Here is a 13,266-nt window from a genome sequence, read left to right as displayed (position 1 = left end):
CTCCAAGTTGCACACAAGGAAAGCTGAGATTTGTACCAGTGGAACGTCTCTCACCGAAGCCAAATCACAGTTTACCCTGTCTACAATTGGGTTTTACACTGGAGTAGATACATCAATGGCTGGCCATTGACTCTGAAATTAGGACAAATTTCCATGGCAAACAAGGTCTAGGGCTTCGGGAGGACATTAATGTATAATCTGGGCTGTAAACTTCCCCCATGCAGTAGTTCTGCTGGAGACATCTGGATTGTTGCATCTTGGGTTGCTGTAAGAAATCGCTCCTAAATGATTTTCAGGGCTTCCCTGTAGCTCCTCGGTTTGCAACCATTCTTTCAAACTCAGCTGAAATATTCTGTTTCCCCATTGGTCTGGGGAGACTAATTGGATGCACCTCTGTGCTTAATATTTCTCCCCTTCATCATCATTTCAGATTCAACAGCTATGAAGCAAGGTTCCATTCTCAGAAACTCATTCTCTTGGTCCTTCATGACCTGAAAATTGTTAACAAGTATTTGATTACTGTTGATGGAATGAAAGGCTGTTTCTGGCCACTTGCTGAAGCAATCAATTATACTAACAGCAAAAAGGGAGTCTGCTGGTGATGTTTGCACTGTATCAATGCAATATTTTCCTTTGCCGACTCAGGGAAAGAAACCAGATGCAATGGTGCCACGTTATAGATGTGGATCGCAAATGGCAGTAGCATATGCATACAGGTTGGGAGTTACAAACAGACCGAAGACAGTTGGGCACTTAAGTCCCAATGACTAAATCCCATAGGCTTTTTTGAAAATCCTGGTCACAAAGCGTATGTTGCCAAGTCCTTCCATGTGGCCCTTATGCTCCTTTTTTGTGGACAGTCAGAGCTTCGAGGTTCTTCAAGGATTTTCTTAAGTGTAAGAGGAGCAGATTTTTATGTTTCAATTTTCATCCATCCCAGAGTGGAAAAGCTGACAGATGAAATGATATATGTGTGTCAAGACCCCTTTCAAATACTTTTGGGTGGCCTTCATTCAAAATCAATGCTTTTGAAAGGAGCTTTGATCCTTCCTCCTGTCTTTACGGGATCCATATGTAATAATAGGGATGAAACAAGATGGTACTAAAATGTAAGACATGATGCCTTTGGAATTCATTCACGAGGATGACATCAAGAATATTCCTACCATCTCTGTGAGCCTCTAACGTTGGGATACATCTGTCTTTGCTGGCTTTAAAGTGTTTTAGTTAGTAATTAACTGCAGATGGATTGACTTTTAATTTCAGGGTTGTTGTAAAGTGCCTTGACGTGACCTTGGCTGGCGAGCTCATTGTCCTATAGCACAGGCTGCATGTGGGACTGCTCAATATGTTACCCAGCATAGCACTGTGGATGCCTGGCCAGGGTTCGAATCCTGGCTCTGCCCCTGACTTTCTGTGTGTTCACAGACAAGTCACTTCCCTGCTTCTGTTTAACCCTCCCAATGTTTGTCTTGACTAGTTAGGGGCATGGACGTGCAACTGGAGCCTTTAGGGGCTACAGCAATATACATAATAATTATTCTACATTAGGCTCCTACATTCTCAGGTTACAGATATTGTGAGGCAGTTTAGGCCCCAAATCTTATTTTTTAATCTCACATAAAATACCTGTATTTTCATGAAATATAAGAAAATGAGTTATTTGGATCTGGAGATTTCCCTGCAATGTTTCCAGCCCAGATATTGCAGCAGCGTGTTAGTCGGTGCATGACCGGCGAAAGGGAAGCTGGCTAGAAACAGACTTCACTAACCTATTTTCATTGTCCAAAGTGAATGAAGTTCAGAAGATAAACAAGAGGTCGAAGGGTAAATCAGCTTTCTGAATCTCTTCCAAATTGAATAATTTAAGGCCTAAATAATAACACAGGTGAGGTAATTTGCATATTCAAAATAGGATATTACCCTTCTGGGGCTCATTTAATGTCCATGCAATTGCCTTTGATGGTGCCGGTAGGGGTGGTTGTTATTGGAAGTTGAAGTCAATGACGCTTGTTTTAGAAAAAAGATGAACTTTTTCCGCAGTGAGGGTAATTATTCATTGAACCATCTTATCAAAAGGCTGCAGTAAATTCTCCATCATTTGGCCTCTTTAAATGAAGACTGGATGCCTTTCTAAGATAGATACTCTAGTTCAACGACACATTGTTGGGTTAGATGCAGAAATCATTGGGTGGAATCTAGGCCTTGTCTTTGTTATGCTGGAAGTCAGGCTAGATAATCAGAATGATCCATACTGGCCTTAAAGTCTATGGCTAGTATTAATAATCGGGGGGGATTTTATGATTATTGAACATAGAGACCCCAGTCAGATATTTCTCCTACAATTTTCTGTGTTCATGTTCTCCACAAGGCTGAGGGCTTGTCTTCACAGCAAGTTACTGCGTGGCAAGAGAGGGAGTGACTCTCCGGCACACCAGCTTGTCGTGCAATAACCTCTCTGCGCCGTAGCTGTAGCCACGTGAAAGTCCTGGAATGGAGCTTAGTGTACTACTACTTCAAAGTGCAGTACACTAAGCTGCCCTCTGCGACTTTCACTGTGCTCTCGCCGTGTCCACACAGGATATTACTCCACGGCAAGTCGGTGCGCTGTAGATTGACACCCTGGTTTGCCATGCTGTGTAGACAAGCCTCCCTGAGACCTTGACCCAGACTGAATATTCCCTTATTCCGCAAATACTCCCAACAAAGTCCACTTGTGAAGCAAAGTGCTATCCAGCATGAGTAAGGGGGCCAGAAACTGCTCCTGCATTGAGATATAACACCTTTTAGCCCTTAAACACTGGTAGGAACTAGCAAGGTTTCACTGAGCATTTGACATAGTCAGTGGATTGTATTTTTAAGTAAAGTTCGAGAGAAGGAAAAGTTACCACGTAGCCTGTTCAAACGCTGTCCTGTGGAATTACGTGCCCTGTTTTTTTTTTTCCCGGATGGTTTATACCACACTGAGCTAGCCTAGGAAGGTTGTTGGCTTTCTAAGAGATAAATATATAAAAATGTCTTTCACAACCACTCTATGAATAAAGGCTTCAAAAATGCTTTGGAGTCCAAGACTGCAAGAGCTTCAGCCCAGAACAAATTCACACTATGTTGTCATAACAACAAACAATGATTTGAAATGCAGATTCTTCATCTTGACTCTTTATTTTGTGATGGAAAGCTGTGGAAAATGTGTGATTTGCTGTATGGAGATGGGGTCTATTAGAATGAGAATGCAGTAATAGAATTTGGTAGAATGCCCCCGGGATAAAGAATATGATTTATGAAGCATATAAACCAAGAATTATATATGTTTACAGGGATGTCTATCCAGCCATTTCTTTTCAGCATGTAAGGCTGGGGACACAGCAGCAGTAACCTTTGAATTGCTGAAATAAAAGACAAGCACCATTATTTTTTTACTGCAACAAGAGCCAGGCTCAAACTTTGGGACTTTGAGATGAAACAAGTGGAAATAGGGGTTTCTTTATTACTCACCTCAAAACATGTTTTTCTCCCTGGGGTAGTTTTATCAACTCACCCATAGTATTTTTAAGTAGCTTTCTCTGGGGAAAATCTGCTGTTCACTTTCTCTAACCCATGAGCCTAATTATTCCCTCAAATTCACTGCTACACTTGGAGGTGTGCACTGGGGACAGAATTTGGTATAGTGGATGTGGATGTAATGGTCAAAACTAAGAACACTTGGGAAATGGATAGAGTACTGGACTGGGACTCAGTAGATCTGGATTCTATTCCCAGCTCTGTAATTGATCTGCTATATGTGTGACCTTGGGCACTTCCCCTCTCTGTGCCTCAGTTTCCCCTCTGTTTAGACTCTAAGCTCTTAGGGGAAGGGATGGTCTCTCGCCATATGTTTGCACTGTGCCTAAAACAATGTGGTCCGAATATCTATATCTATCTATCTATATCCAATGATGCTGATAACTTACTGCGTCACTTGTTGGGAATCTGAGAGCTTCCCAGAAAATGTATGCTTATCAGAGCTGTCTATCAGAATAGGGTGCATGGACAGAGTAGATAGATCATATGAAGTTCCAAAGGATAATAGTGGAATACAGAGTTTGCAAAGTTTTAGATCCAAATCTGAACTTCCCCAAAACTCACGTCATGTTTGGAATCTATGGTTTGGGGATGGCCCATTTATAAAGATAGAGTCCACCACATAGACAGGGACGGAACATAGTCTAGTGGTTAGGATACCAGACTGAGAATTAGAAGACCTGCCTCTGCCACTGATCTGATGTGTGACCTTGGTCACATCACTTCCTTCTCCAGGCCTGAGTTTCCCATTTATAAAATGTGGAATATAATACTGATCTTCCTTTGAAAAGCACTTTGAGAGCTATAGATGAACAATCCTAGACGAGAGCTTGGTAAAAGTAGTATGACAAAATTTAGATCCAGATTTGGATGCTGCACTTTTACCAAGGGTCATGGTGGATTCTCCATCACGGGCAATTTTTAAATCAAGATTGGATGGTTTTCTAAAAGAGCTGCTCTAGGAATTTTTGGGGGAAAGTTCTATGACCAGGGTTATACAGGAGGTCAGACTAGATGATCACAATGCTCTCTTCTGGCTTTGTAGCCTATGAATCTATGAGGATATCTGAACTTCTGGTTCAGACCTATCTTTAAACTAGAAACATCTTACAATAAATGCAAAGTCTTTGTACTTCTCCTAGTTCTCTTCCTTGTACTGTGCATCATGCCTAAAACTTCTGAGCATCTTTAATGTCCAGAGGGCTGTATTCTGCTCTGATAGATCTGTGTAAATCTGGAATAATGCAAGTGAACTCACTGGAATCATTCTGGATTTTACTGGTGTAATGGAGAACAGAATTTGGTCCTAAGATTAAGGGTCTGCCTAGGGAAATCTGAACCAGTTACAGCTACCCCAATGCAAAGTCCTTATGTAGATGTGCTGTAACAGTGTAAAACGGCACTTACTCCAGTAAGTCACAACTATTTTACACTATGGCAGTATGTCTACATGAGGGCTATAGCCCAGTATAAAAATCCCAATCTAGACAAGGCCTAAATGGTAAGAACTAGCAGTTTTATTTAATTCAGTATATCTGTGTTTGCAAATTCTGCAGGTTTTGTGTTCCAACTTTCATTGAGTCTTATGTAAAATATGCGACAGATTACCTGTGTCTAAATCCTGGGTTCAAATTCTGCTTTCAAGTTACACCAGTGTGAATCCAGAGTAACTTCAAGGAGCTCTGTGGCATTACTCTAGCATAGAATGCCGAAGGGATCTTATGAGGACATTGCATTGAGTGGCTGAATACAGCATATTAACTGGAGTAGTTATTTTTGTTTGCGTGGGAGGGGAAAGAAACAGGGGGTGGGGAACTGGAGAAGTGAAGAGTGAGAAAAACAAATCCTAGAAACTAACCAAGGGAAAGAAACAAGAGATGAGTCAGTGAAAAAGAAGCGGGGGGAGGAGAAAGGGGAGGAAAGAAAAAGATCAAGACAGTATTTTCTTTAAAGGAAAAAAGTGTGAGGACCTGCAGCATGAATCTCACCCCATGCAGGGAGCTGGGCCTGTCTCATGCAATGCTTCATGCACCCTATGCTGAGCCATTTGGCAGGTTAGTTGTTCTCCAGAGTTCTTCATTCCCATGAGCCTCTGTGCTTCCAGTTTACGGCCAGGACTGGACTGGAACAAGAAGTGCCAAAATACCCTGAAAGGGGATGGCCTTATGGTATTCCCGCCCTGCCTGGAGGTAGCAGGGGCCAGAAATGTTGCAATGGAGGTTCAGATAAGTAGCTAGATTTGTGGAACCTTATCCACATAGAATCTTCATCTTTCAAGATCAGCTTAGAGCTCTCCCGTGACCGCCAGTCAGTACTAATGAATGTTGAGTTGAATAACGTATGGGGTCAACAAAGGGCAAAAGCTAAAGGGAAGTAGCAGGAGCCAGATTGAAGGTGATGCTGCTGCAAAAAAACAAGAGAGCTGTTCTGGTCAGGATTCAGAAAATGAAGGAAATCCAGCAAACGAATGGCCACATTCACATCTGGGCAAGCAGGTGTGGTTCTGCTGATGTCAATGGAATTGCACCTGAAAATACATTGGAGTTTGGCTCACTGTGTTTTGTGGGCTGGAATGTTCACGTGGTGATGCTGAAATCTATGAAGGATGTTGGGACTCTGCACCAACTCTCCTGGAGCAACCACCAAATGCTTTGCTTCTATGGCCAATTCTTGCTGTCATTGTCTTTCAAGTCACCACACAAAACAGGGGAGCGTGTGCCTCCCAAGGGAGCTCCTTGGATCCTCTTAAGAGACCTGCCCTGCCAATGACACTTGGAGAGGGCGCGGGAGAATGAACACCCCCAATGTTTCCTGCATCACAGCAGATGGCACCATAACTTTGAGTCTTTCAGCAATTCTAAAGCCGTGGTTTTGAAAATAGCCTAGCACAGGAAGTCTAAACAGCAGGATGTATTTCCCCAACCTAGCTTTGTAGGACGACACTCCAAACTGTGGGACTCCCTGTCATCCTAGCTCTTTCAACGGTGCCGTAGTCTCAGTGTGGAGCAGAGAGCATTATGGGGAAGCATTTACACAACGCAAAATGTACGAGTAACAATCGAGCAATTAGCAGAGTTTGAACCTTGGACCTTCAGGGCCAAAAAGAAATCTCCAGCTTCTGATCTAACAGCTCGACTCTGATAGCTGACAGCAGTAGTAGGCTCTTCTCCTTTGTGCAGACTAGCCTTTGGGGAGGGTGCGACACACAGTTTGAAATTCTGTTAAATCTGCCCACCCAGTTATTCTGCTTTGCATGGATGGCCTTTCCGCCTGGGGTGGACAAAGCTCTCTTTTCTAAACCATCACACTCTGCCTTCCTCAACATGCTCTCTCCTCTTCCCGGGGTCAATCCCCACCTGTCTCAGAGTTTTGGTGTTGAACTTGGTTCAGGGAACGGCAGCAGTTACCGTAGCAAACGCTTCAGTCCCCTCTTGTAATAGCAGCATGCAAAATATTAAACAGAACAAGGCTTGGAAGAAGAGTGGTGATTATTATACAGCTACAGTTCCATCTCAGGGTTTTGATGGTGCATTATCAGATTCCCCTTGATGGCATTATAGCATTATAATCGCCACTTGTTTATGCATTATCCTATCTATAATCCCACAGTAATGTAATTTACTTACATTGACATTCCCCGCACGTTTGCAAAGCTGGATTGTGCTGTGATGGATTCCGCTTTGATACAAAATTCTGTTGAATGTCACTGGAGAGCTACTCCTTGATACAGCATCAAATAAACGTCCAATCTCCCCAAAGAAGGATTTAATGGTGAATTTGAAAACATAGAGTGCAGCCTGTGTGTTAAACGATTATATCTTCCCCTGTTTCTTTACATTTAAGGGAAAAAATACCCCTGTGCATTTCCTTGCTACTTCAGACTTGCCACACTGGTTGAGCTGTGTGATATTTGTGTGCATTTGTCCTGTAATATAATAATTTTCACTGTAACCTGATTATCGTAAGCACCAGAAATGCTCTTGCATTGAGTTTCTGGCATGAAATGCTGTAGAGGAAAGAACAGCTTTCCCCTAGCTACTATTTACTGCTAAAGACAATAAAAGATGTTCCCAGTAGAGGAACAGTGGGATAACATTGATCTTAATTACACTGGTTTAAATCTGTTTATTTGCACTGGTGAACCTGCTATTTGGATCTGCCCCTATTGCTTTATCCAGGTGGCAGGATAATACCAATACTTGATGTTATGAAATGTAAAAAACTGACTGTAGAAAGGTTGAGGTTTTTTTCCCCTCTTTCATATTTAGTCCCACTGTCAGAGGGTGGCTGGCCCTGTGGTCAAAGTAGGTCCAGCGTCCCTGTGCCAGAGCAGGTGTGCCCAGGTGGGCCAAGTAAGGGAGCAGGGCTTCCCCTGGCCTATAAAGGGTCAGAGGACATTTCTGTGAGATCAGAGCTAGATGGGAACAGAACTGGCTGAGAGAGAGAGAACGAGCGTGCAAGCAAGTACCTACATGTGTGCTCTAGGAAGCCGGAGCAGCAGAACTGCAGAGTGAAGCTGCAGGGAGAGATGGGCTTCTGCAGTCGTCCCTGAGGAAGGGAGATGGGTCTGGGTAAAAAGACCCAGCTGGGAGTTTCCGTTTGGAAAGAAGACATCTTCCCTAGGTGCTCAGAAAGCAGGAAGGGACAGACCCTCAGGACGGAGGGGCTGTGCCCATCTTAAGGTTTGGTAGAAAAGTTGTGGTGCTTGTTTTCTTGGAGCTGTGTGATGATAAAATCAGAGCCCAAGAAGGACTGTTGATGAGATAGATAATGTGGAGTTATTCAGGGGCTCTGAAGAGGGGAGACAGAGGCAGGGTGCTGTCGTGACCTCAGGCGCCGAGGGGAACTCAGGAGACGGCTACCCTGTCACACCCACTGTGCAGCCAGGGGCATCAGCCCCAGCAGAAGAGCAGGAAGCCAAATCCCTGCTTTGATTTCCCCCAGGTGAACAGCACAGAGTAATGGCGCAGGGGTAAGGGCTTGAGGCCCTGTATTGCATTGAGAGGAGAAAGCTGTCTTGGAGGTAGGGTGACCAGATGTCCTGATTTTATAGGGACAGTCCCGATATTTGGAGCTTTGTCTTATATAGGCGCCTATTACCCCCCACCCCCATCCTGATTTTTCATACTTGCTATCTGGTCATCCTACTTGGAGGAGACTTCCACACCCAGTTAGTAACGGGGACTGAACTGGATTTTTGTCCCCTTGTTTATGTGAATAGCATTTTCACTTGGTGAACAGTTACTTTGCTTTTGTTTTGTGCCTGTTCAGTTGCTTGATGAGTTAAACCCACTGCAAGCACCAGCTTAAATACGGGTAACGAAAAGCCAGGACGGCTATGTTAGGCAGACAAGGAAGCCAGGAGTACTAGAGATTGAAAAGGTGCCTTTCGACCCAGCGGGTTGTATTTGTTCTTAACGATCTGCGTGCAGCGCAGCCACGCAATTCCCATTCAGTTCCCACATATTTCCATTGGAGTTCGGAACAGTGTTTTGTAGATATCTTGGGGGAGAAGGGTGTTTGTTTCTGGCATCTGTTTTCCTTTGAGATTTCAGAGTCAAATAAATGGTCAGGTATATAATCTACTGCATTTGAGTGGGGGCAGCGGTGTCAGAACTCCTGCATTCTCCCCCCTGCTCTGCCACTCACTTATTGTGAGACCTTGGACAAGTCAGTTAACCTCTTTCTTCCTCAGTTTATCTCTCTGTAAAATCAGCATGACCACATCAAACCTACCACACGGCTGTGTTGGGAAGCTTTCTTCATTCATGTTTGTAGAAGGCTTTGAGAACCTAGGATGAAAATAGATACATTTATGCAAAGTATTTGCTTTTTAGCTATATCCTCTTCCTGTGTTATTTCCTACTTTATGCCTGGGTCTCATGCCTTCCTTTGTTGATTGCGTTAATACTAATCATAAAGTTATTCTTTATTTGTACTACGGTAGCACCTAGAGACTCTAGCTAATTGTGCCGGGAGCTGGCCATACAGTCCCTGCCGGAAGAGCTTACTATTTAAATAGACAGGACAGACAAAGGGTAGAAAACAAAAAGGATCATTGTCCCCATTTTACAGATGGAGAAATCTTCCACAGGAAGATCAGTTGACTTACTCAAGATCGCACAAATCTGTGGCAGAGATATGAATCAAACGCAGATCTCCTGAGTCCCAGTTTACTGTCTTAGCCATAAGACCGTCCTTGCCCTTCCAATATTTATACTTGTACCCGATGGACAATCCGGCTCTGACTGTACATTTTAATCTGTTTTTCATACCCTTTCAGTTTTGTCCACACTCTTTGGTGACATTTCACAATGACTCACCTGTCAGAAACCTTATTTTCTTTATAGGTTTTCTGATTTCCTTTGTCCTCCATATCTGTCTTAACTCTCTTCTTGTATTAATATTTCTGATCAGCCTGCTCATTTCCTGAGCTTTGGAGCAGGTTTATTTTAAAAATATCTTCATTTCCTCTTCCTGTCTCACTCCATCCTTGTTTCACTCCAACATTGTCTTTTTTCCCAGAGTACCTTCACTGTTAAAAGTTTGCTTCATTAAAATATAGTAACTTTGATTCTAGGAAGTATTAATAACAAACAATAGGAGAATGCTCCACCTGGCAACACGGACAAGACTTGTCCTGCGTGGTATAAATAATCCTCTGGGCCAAGAGTCCTAAAAGTGACTCTTCCGCTGTTGAAAAATGTGGTGATCAGATTTGTTTGTGGTGGGCTGGACCACACAGCAGGAGCACACAAGGACACTTGCACACAGGCGGCAAACATTTTCAGAGGTCTATACTGCCACCATCACCTATATGAACAGCTGTTAAACAAGAAACAAACCAGCCACCACTCCAATAAATTCTAGTGATGGGGCCATCTCCACAGCAGCAGAAGGTTCTTCTGGGTTGAGATGACCAGCTTCAGCTTTGGATACCTTCTCTGAACCTCTTTCAGGGCTGCATAGGTAGTGAGCGGTTGGGTGGTTTGTGATTAGAGCCAGTTGGCTGAGCCTCAGCAGATTGGGGTTCAGTTCCTGGCACAGCCACAGCCCCCACCCAGTGTGACATTGGGCAAGTTGTTTGATTTCTCTGTGCCTCAATTCCCCATCTGCAGAATGGGGCTATTGCTTCCCCAAACTTGGTCTGCTTCGCCTCTGCCCAGCTTGTCAGGACTCTTGTTAAGCCTCTCCAAGTAATTTTTTTTCTATTGCCAAGCAATATGATACAGGCAGGTCTCCAGACTCTGAATCTCATTGTTCCTGTGATCCAAATTGGTGCCATCTTGGGCAAATCATGGTTACACCTTCAATGATAAATGAGACTAGTTCTTTGAAGGGGCTCACGTCGTTATGCCCTAAGCAGTGGCCTTTTCTTAGGGAGCTTCCTACAGGATGCATCTTCTCCACTCTCAGGCTGCCTGAAGATTTCTCAACACACACGCCCTATTCACAGACACCTGCAAGAGCACCCGCCAAGGGCCCCACCCTCTTTTTAAAGGAGAAGTTGCCATGTCTCGAATTAAGAAATTCATCTGAACACTGCAAACAAGATAGCTGCAGCCATAAGCAGATATTTAAACAGTATTCAGAATCACTCCTCAATACATCAGTCAACAGTATAAAACCAAGTCTGTTGTTATTAATTTCAGCATCTTTGCAACACTTCATCGCTCAGTTTCCCGCTCTGTCAGATGGGGATAATGTCACTGACTTGCCTTACGGGAGAATAAATTCAGTAATGTGTAAACTGCTTTTTTGATCTTTTGACAAAAGACGCTTTGGAAGAGCAAAGCAGGCTTCATATGCTATATTTTATTGCACATTTTATCCATCTGTCACAATGGGGTTCATTCTCCTCCCTCCTCTTGGGAATCATGGAGCTGTTTCAAGCGCATCTCGCCCATCTTTCTTGCCAAACGCCAAGGCAACGCATCCACATATTTTTCTTCTTTATATTTCAGCTACATCCATTTCAACGGTCAACAAATTGCTCTTGCTATCTTCCCCTACTCTCCCCTTCAGTGACCTTTAGTGTCTTCCACACTTGTGGGGGGGGGGAACACTTTGTATGTATCTTAACCTCCCCACTGCAATTTCCCTTCACTTTCTCTTATCACTTTTTTCTTCTCTCCTCTCCAATCAACATTCTTTTTTGCCTCTGCACCTGATGGTTTATAGCTCTCATATGCCTCTTTCTTACCATTGATTACTTTTGAACTTCCTAGTTCATCCACATTGGGCTTTTTTGTCCTCATAGTCCATTTAGTGCTAGATGGTATTCATAACCTTCAGGGCATGCATTCATTTTTCTTAGAGTGTTTTCCATTTTACTCTCTCCCCTGCCTTTTCCCTCTTTTGCTCTATCCCAATCAATTTCGTTCGATGATGCGTGTGCTCTTAAAACAGCTGTAACGTAGTAAATTGGCATCATTCTGTTGACTTCAATGGAGTGACACTGATTTATACCAGCTGAGGATCTGGCCCATAATAAATATCTATTTATATGCCTGTGTGTGCATGTGAGTATATAGGATCATAGGAATGTAGGGCTGGAAAGGACCTTGAGAAGTCATCAAGTCCAGCTCCCCTCTCTGAGGCAGGACCAAGTAAATTGACCATCCATGACAGGTGTTTGTCCAACCTGTTCTTAAAAACTTCCAATGATAGGGATTCTACAACCTCCCTTGGAAGCCTATTCCAGAGCTTAACTACCCCTATAGTTTTTCCTGATATCTAACCTAAATCTCCCTTGCTGCAGATTAACCCCATTACTTTTTGTCCTACCTTCAGTGGACATGGAGAACAACCCTATATCAGATCCCCCCCCAGTACCCTGTTCTCAAGACTAAACATGCCAGTTTTTTATTCTTTCCTCATAGGTCAGGTTTTCTAAATCTTTAATCATTCGTGTTGCTCTTCTCTGAACTTTCTCCAGTTTATCCACATCTGTCCAAAGATGTGGCACCCAGAATTGGACACAGTACTGCAGCTGAGGCCTCATCAGTTCTGAACAGAGTGGGACAATTACTTCCCTTGTCTTACATATGACATTCTTGTTAATACACCCCAGAATGATGTTAGCCCTTTTTTGCATCATGCTGTGGACTTGCATTCGATTTGTGATCCACTACAGCCCAGAGATCCTTTTCAGCAGTACTACCACCTGGCCAGTTTTCCCCATTTTCTAGCTGTGCATTTGATTTTTCTTTCCTAAATGTAGTACCTTGCCCTTCTTTTTTCTCTTGAATTTCATCTTGTTGATTTCAGACCAATTCTTCATTTTGTCAAGATCATTTTGACCATTTTTATCATTAACAGACATTAGTTAACGTGTATGTATGAACACACCCACACAAATATCTTAATGTTTGTTTTTATTTGTATTCACTCGGTTAACAAAAGAAACACATGTTTAAAGCTGTGTTTGCCAGTTATATCATCACTGACACAGATGTGTAAGTTTGTCTTATCAGCCGCAGATATGGAGCTAGGAGCTGAGGGGTAGCCAAAATGAATTTACATAGTAAACCGCTTTTTCAACAGGCTTTGACCCCGTCATAAATTTACACACACAGGGTGAAATCACCCCCTTCAGAAGAATAGCACAAGCCCTATTTTGAGAGCTTCCACGGTTCATATGACATGCTGGTCCTCTGCACAAGCAGGAATTGCACCATGGGGCCTTGTCTTCCTTCGGAAAAA

At 43.2% G+C, this 13,266-nt stretch overlaps 1 protein-coding gene across 1 annotated transcript in view; it reads left to right on the top strand.

Moving 5' to 3' along the window:
* Positions 1–13,266, top strand: part of KAZN (kazrin, periplakin interacting protein) — a 744,475-nt gene that overhangs the window by 213,149 nt on the left and 518,060 nt on the right. The window lies entirely within an intron of this gene.

This window comes from Malaclemys terrapin, chromosome 19, assembly GCF_027887155.1.
Source record: "Malaclemys terrapin pileata isolate rMalTer1 chromosome 19, rMalTer1.hap1, whole genome shotgun sequence".
Taxonomy (NCBI): domain Eukaryota; kingdom Metazoa; phylum Chordata; order Testudines; family Emydidae; genus Malaclemys; species Malaclemys terrapin.
The sequence above is the reverse complement of the archived record's forward strand: the minus strand, read 5'-3'. Positions and strand labels throughout refer to the sequence as shown.